A 7,682-nucleotide genomic window follows, 5' to 3' on the forward strand; every position below is an offset into this window, starting at 1 on the left:
ATTTAGGATAAATGTTATCTCATTGAATTGCCTTAGTATTAATATTTAAAATAATTCATAGTTCGAACAACAGTTAACGCCACATCGGCTCCGTAGAAATGTTAAAAAACATGATTACTAATCCGTAGATCGTGATTACCAACAGAGTTCAGTAACTCGTGGTTTCCAATTAATTTTATTTGATTGTGAGAGGTGCGCGGCGCCCGCAGACGGCTCCCGCCGCGCCGAGGAACTTTAATTCCCGGTGCCCTCAGCGACATTGAGATCATTCCCTAGCCTGGATACCACTTAGTACTTTTCTGCCTTATTGCAGCACTTAAATCGCAAGCTTTAGTGACTTAAAGAGATAACAGGCATGCAGAGCCAAAGAAAAAAACATCTAGCATAAAAGGTCGTCAGAAGATGGTTACAATAAAATTACGTTCACGCAAAAGAACGACCGAATAGCAGTTGCGGCCCTACAGAATTCCTCTTCTTTAATTGGCATCAGTCAAACTGACCATCAGAAAACCTTGCAAACATCATTCAAATTGAATTAACTAATTGAAGACGGTATCTCCGCGATCGAATCAATTATAGATTACTGTAGGTTCTGAAGCTTGAAAGTTATTATGCACACGGCTGCCACATTCAACGTAGTCAATTAAAAAGCGGTATTTCAAGAAGGTCTTCTAATCTAAAGAATGAGATCATCGAAGACCTCGACTGATGACACAAGACGTGATTCAATAGCACTCACAAACGGAAAACTATTCATACATAAGTATATTGCAATAGATTTAAAAAACAATTTGATGCGGTTTTATCATTGCTTAGAATCATACAATTTATAGATCATACCTATGTATTCTATAAAAATAAATTACTTAATAGTAGATAACATCGTATTATTGAAAAGCAGAAGCTCACATTACATAACAATTATGTAACTATACCAAATGTAAGTAATACAAGTATAACTTCATAGCGGCACGAGTTAAGTTATTTACGCGTAATTATTTTAAGTGGTTGAATAGTGGCTTCTGCCAGCAGTTTTTTTTTCTCTACTTATTTATTATATTGGTATGCAGAAAACCTTGGTCAACAAACGAGCATTAAATTAACGTTAATATCACATCTTAGAACTAATGATCGTAGCAGAGTCCGTGTTAGGTTTAAAAAACGTAAAATGGAACGGCGACAAGTGATAACCCATAACAAATCGTTATTGGTTCGTTTGTTTAAGCATTTAGCACACCGTGCAGGCTGAACTGTTCAAACAATCTAGTGTAGGTGTGGGGTCGGTAAGAACGGCCCCGTGCCATATGCAGGTTGTCGAAATCGCCACGTTACGCAACGCATCTTTGGCCGGACCGGTAACACACTTGCGTTTAAACAAGCGCGACCGACGTCTGCCGCCCGAGAAACATTTCTCGAAATTTACATTGCGAGCACGACTGCACGCTTCACCTACTTAAATTAAAATATTACTCGATAAATTGAACGCACTTGTTTTTCAGATATGTACCTACATTACAAATTAATCCATTTGCTCATTTTATACCATTCTTGAATGTTGAAAATCTTATAGCACGAAACTACATACGAGTAGTTAGTTCACAATTGAATTAATATTATTGTGCGTCTTCACGCACTTTTCTGATTTGTTTTTATTTTTATTTTTTTCAATTTAAAGTAATAAATCAAACGAATTTAATGAATAGGAAATAAAATAATTGTGTGTTGTGATTCGGCTTATACATATTTATGAATTTAAAATAGCCCAATCACTAAGTACCAATATTAACATTAATACAGCAGCCGAACTATGCATCAGGCTATTGGCATTCATTAACAGAAGACGACAAATATCCATTCAAGGTTGTCACACAACCTAAAGTCATTGAGTCATTACTGCGAAAACCAAGGTAAATAAAGGCTGTGTGAAAAATCACGAATGCCTCTTTTTACACAATAACGAAATCGTTGGAATGCACATTTATGGTGTTTTGCCTTGTTCAGTTTTAGAATCTTTTATAGGAACAATTTCTGCCGAGGGCACGCAAAGTGCGAATACCTAATATGGAAATACCGACCATAAATTACGCTAGTGCAAACCCACATACCTAGGTCTCGGTGAACCTAGGAGGCTAGGGTATAGTGGGCAAAGATAGTGAAGGCTTGCATAATGCATAAGCCGAGGAGCAATGGCCGGTGCAATCTGCTTGTAATTAGTCCAGAGCAGCTATAGTATTAAGTAGCGATGGTGCCTTCCACGTAGTGATGTGCCAAGAAACCAACACTAGAGACTTAAAGTTAAACTTAAAAAGGATATACATTATTTATCCAGAAAAAACATAGCTCCTGTTTAATTTAAATTGCGATACGTGTTAATTACTGTACTTACCTTAATATAACCGGATGTTTATTGATTTTATCTACGTTACGTTTACCATCGCGAATGAGCTTTTATTAATAGGCTTGAATGAGCTTTAAAAACAAAAGCCTACAGGGGTCAACTTAACTTTTATAATTTACGATTACGAATATCTTCAAAAACCTAATTCACTTAGATTAATCCCGTATTAACCCCAATGTTTTAAAATTGATCCCATCCTATCACTAGTAGAGCATTTGCAGTGGCAGGTAAATTGAGCACTCGATTAAAAAGATATACGAATAATTGCTGATAACCTTTGATAAAAACTGGCAAGAATGAATTGTAACTAGGTATTTGTTGACATTTGGTTACCAACTCAAGGCAACAGTCTATAGTCAGTAGTAAGACTCGCACTTGTAGTGAACACGTTACGTACAGATGGGTTCTCACGCAAGACCGCTTAGCATACTTACTGGCTACTAAGTAACTACCCCGCCCACGATCAGTCTATGATTCCATGGGGAATGCTCCGACATTCTGCGAATCAAGTATGTATTTACAAATATCCCGTACAAAACATTTAAGACTTCGCTTTCAGTACGAAACGTAATGAAAACATAGATATAGAAGTTCTGATTGAAATTCTGACCCCTGCCCCGTTGTTGTTTGGTAGGAATCTACTAGGTGTACCTAATGCCCATAATAATAATATTAAACTACTTCTCTTAGTCTCTACATGAGCGCTCGTAACTAGCTACAACTTTTTTCAAACGCTTTTAATTTCTATAAATTAAATTCTTAGCAGTTACACAGCTTTCACACAAGTCGTTTCCTCAGTTTTTTACATTGACGTTATTTCTTCATCAAAGCCCTTCCCGCGCCTTTAGTCACGGTCTCGAGATGAACAAGAAAGAGGAAATAAGTAAGTAGTTAACGTTACTTTAGATTAGATGATGCTTTCTGTTGTCTGTTGTCTTCAAAATGTAGCATTAAGAACTAGGAAGTTTGAAATAAAACTAATTAACTTTTTTCAGTAAGCACCTATTTAATTTATAACCATTCAGCTAATATAACAGTTCAAAGTTCTAATTAGCACTTTTATTACTTCACTAGCTCATGCCTAGCCTGTTCTTAGTTTCCATTTTTAATCGTCCTTTTTGCAAAGATCCCCCTGAGGCGTTAACTTAGATCGAATTTGTGATTCAGAATGTACCTATCTAATGACGTAAGATGCAAGAAAACTTTTTTGCTCCTTCTGGTCAGCAGTATCATCATCAACATAATAGTTATAAAAATAAGTGCTTTTAGATAACTATAGGCCAGTAGAATTAAACACAAAAATTGATTAAATCGGAAATAATTCCTACAAAAGATTTTTTTGCTTTAATGGCTTCATTGGTTGCCCATTAAGACTCTCCTAAGTTTTCGACTTCGACGGAGTTGTGCTTAAGTGGTGGGGGCCCCGAAAGCGGCGTTTTTTCGGTTTTCCGGTTATACCGCGTAAAGGACTTACCCTATCGAAAAGTGGTCTTCATGACGGTTAAAGGGCACTTAATCCTGCATTGAATAAGACCAAATTCATATGTTTTGGACAAACCGTTCTCGCGCTAAAGTTCGGCAAAGTAGAAAATATACGTATAATTAATGACCCTCTCCACGTCCAATGGCTTGTTACCCACATGCTTCCAAGCCTTGTAAAGGGTCGCCTTAATCAGTGTAACCCTAACAAGGCTCACGAGTTTGATTCGCTTATCCTTGTTCGTCCCAGCCGTTCCTTAACTGCGGTTGCTGCACCTCTTCCTGACACTCTCCTGAACGACTCTGTGTTACCTAATGTGGCTGCCTCTCTTCCTTGTACCCTCCTGTACGATTGCATTGCTTAGCTATATGCCTGGTCCAAGGTTCGACGCCACAAAATCAACTTTGTACGCGTGAAAATAGTTTAAATACTATTTTCCGTGCTTGCAACATTTTTCTTTACTGCTTCGCCTCTATTAGTCGTAGAGTGATTGTATATATCCTATAGCCTTCCTCAATGTATGAGCTATTCAACACAAAAATAATGATTTCAATCAAACTAGTAATTCTTAAGATTAGCGCGTTCAAACAAACAAACAAAAAACTCTTCAGCGTTTTAATATGAACTTGTTGTTGTTGATTTTTGGCGTCGAACCTTAGACCAGCCATACGGCTAGGCAACGTAGTCATGCAGGAGGATACAAGGAAGAGGGGCAGCCACAGTAGGTAACACAGAGTCGTTCAGGTGAGTGCCAGGAAGAGGTGCAGCAACCGCAGTTAAGGAACGGCTGGGACGAACAAGGATAGGCGCATCAAGCTCGTAAGCCTTGATAGGGTTACACTGGTTGAGGTGGCCCTTTTCAAGACTTGGAAGCCTGTGGATAACAAACCATTGGACGTGGAGAGGGTCATTAATTATACGTATATTTTCTACTTTGCCGAACATTAGCTCGAGAACGGTTTGTCCAAAACATATGAATTTGGTCTTATTCAATGCAGGATTAAGTGTCCTTCAACCGTCATGAAGACCACTTTTTGATAGGGTAAGTCCTTTACGCGGTATAACCGGAAAACCGAAAAAATGCCTCTTTCGGGGGCCCCCACCACTTAAGCACAACTCCGTCGAAGTCGAAAACTTAGGAGAGTCTTAATGGGCAACCAATGAAGCCATTAAAACAATAAAATCTTTTGTAGGAATTATTTCCGATTTAAAAGCTAATTCTACTGGACTAATAGCATCGAGGAATTTACTTGCTTCGAGAAATTTTATGAGTGCTTGCATTTAAGCACTATTAATAAGTAACTCCATAAACGTTTTTCATAATTATGTTAGGATGATTATTAAAGCTCCTTTAATACGCGTTCCCTATTTAGTTACGTGTCAATATTTATTAGTTAACCAACCTTTATCACGCCTAATGATAAATTGAAAAATACACGATTTTCAAGTAAGTAGGCAGATAATTAAGCTTTAATGTGGAGGTACTCGTAATATAATATAAAACTTATAATAACTCAGAAGAAGGATGTGGTATAATTACCCCACGAACCGAGTAAGTGTACCTTCATTACGTAATCGATGTGTGGCTTCTTCCTGTATCAGAAACAATAATCGCATGAGGTCATTCGTTTTTTTAATCATTGCGTGAGAATTTATATGGGAAATTATTTCTATTTTATTACTTATGGATCTCTGAAGCTATATAAGTAAAGTAATTCAATATTGTCGCAAATTAATTAAATGTGAATATTAAACAGTATTTTAATTGTATATTATCCAAAGGACAATATTATTACGACTCGTGATAAATAATAATTGTACATCTAATTAGTACTGTGCACCGCAAAGATAGTCATAAAATGCAACACGCAACCACTTGACCGGCCTGCCTCGACATTGTTCCATTGGGTTAACGAGAATAATAGTCTAGATTCAGATAATGCTGAATCCGCTTAGATGTTATCCTTACAATATCTTCAATCTAAATTACCCAATCCGTTTGATTGGGTTACGAAAGGCCTAACAACCTACAATCGGTATAATCAATCAACGATTCGCTGAAACAATTCAATTGTACATTACTACAATAGTTCTGGTGAGTCAAAATAATTCGTACTCCCACAAACAAGGTAAAGCATCGTGATCCAAAAGGAAGTGAGCAACAACACTTTAGATGTATTGGTTACATCATATGTAGAGCAGGTTAAAAACTGAGTACAATTTATTCAGTTGGATTGTTTTGTCTCTACCGCAGAAACTTGCGAACTTTCACATTCACTTTCAGTCAGTGACAAAAATACAACTCATTTAAAATCATGGTTTACTTTGTCTAACAAAGAATAAATTAACATTATTACAAAAATCTGTATTTTTTTGTCGAACCGCGCGTACAACCTACAAGCTCGAACTTTTGTTGAACTTTATTCAAATTCAAAGTTTCTTGATATATTAGGGGGCGTCCATAAATTACGTGAGACTTTTAGGGGGGGGAGGGGGTCAACAAAAACCTCACTAAATCTCACGTGGGGGAGAGGGGGGGTGTCAGGAAATATCACGTAATTTTTTCCGCAAGAAATAGAGAAATAGAGTTTGCCAGAAAACTGGGTTTAAATCTTAAGTAAAAAAATTGGCCAAGTGCGTGTCGTGCTACGCGCAGTGTAGGGTTCCGTAGTTGTCCGTCGTTAACAAAATATATTTCAGAAGCAAGCAATTACTTCATCTAAAGTAGCTTTTAATATTTTCTTCTAAGGAATTTTTATTAGATATGAAATTTTATAATACATGAGTTAAATGACTATTACTCTTAAACTAACTGACCTACCCTAACCGTTATAGTTTTCTTGAAAGTTCATAAAAAGCAGTATTATTATGAATTTTTCCAGATTTTTCAAGCCAACAGTCTAGTTTTTAGAGGGGGGGACGGGGGGGGGACTCCCTGCTCGAACAAAAATTGGCACTTTAAACTTTAATAATTTGCAAACGGATCCCTAAATCGAAAAATAGTCTTTGAAACCCCCAAGTTATCCAACTATATCCTACACGATGGTGTAGAAGATGAAAAAAAATTCATCCCCACTTTACATATAGGGGAGCTACCCTAAAAAAATGTTTTTTCAAAATTTTATTCTACCGTTTTGTCGGCGTGATTAATATACATACCTCCACAAAATTACAGCTCTCTAGTGCCAATAGTTTCCAAGCAAAACCTCGGACAGACAGACATATTGAAACTATAAGGGTTCCTTGTCAGACGAAATTAAGAAAATTATAAAACCATTTTTTTATCAAAATCGATTTTGCTAGATTATGTAGAAAGGAACAATAATTAGACTAGGTACTTCTGTAAAAAAAAAACAATGAGACCCTGTACTAACCGCTGTCACTACACGTGTTTTTCTGGATCTATTCGTAATCAGTGGGCTTAGTGCGACTTTATATCGATCGTCATTCGCTAGCGACTGCGTAAAAAATGACATGCATTAAATGTATGACGATTGTACAGCATCCCTAGCAGATACTTTCAAGAACTAAAATCTTAAACTTTATAGATCTTTTTGATGCACTCGTTAGCGACAACGGTAAATGCAAACTCGCACTATAAGCACACAAAAAAAACTTTCTCAGTTAAATTACTCCAAAACTATTAAATTTCTGATTTTTTTTAAATATCACGTGAGATTAGGGGGTGGGGGAGGGGGTCAGGCAAAATCTCACCAAATCTCACCAAGGGGGGCGGGGGGGTTGAAAAATAGCCAAAATTGTCTCACGTAATTTATGGACGCCCCCTTACCTAACTAGCTTTCC

This window comes from Ostrinia nubilalis, chromosome 5 (genome assembly GCF_963855985.1).
Source record: "Ostrinia nubilalis chromosome 5, ilOstNubi1.1, whole genome shotgun sequence".
NCBI lineage: Eukaryota > Metazoa > Arthropoda > Insecta > Lepidoptera > Crambidae > Ostrinia > Ostrinia nubilalis.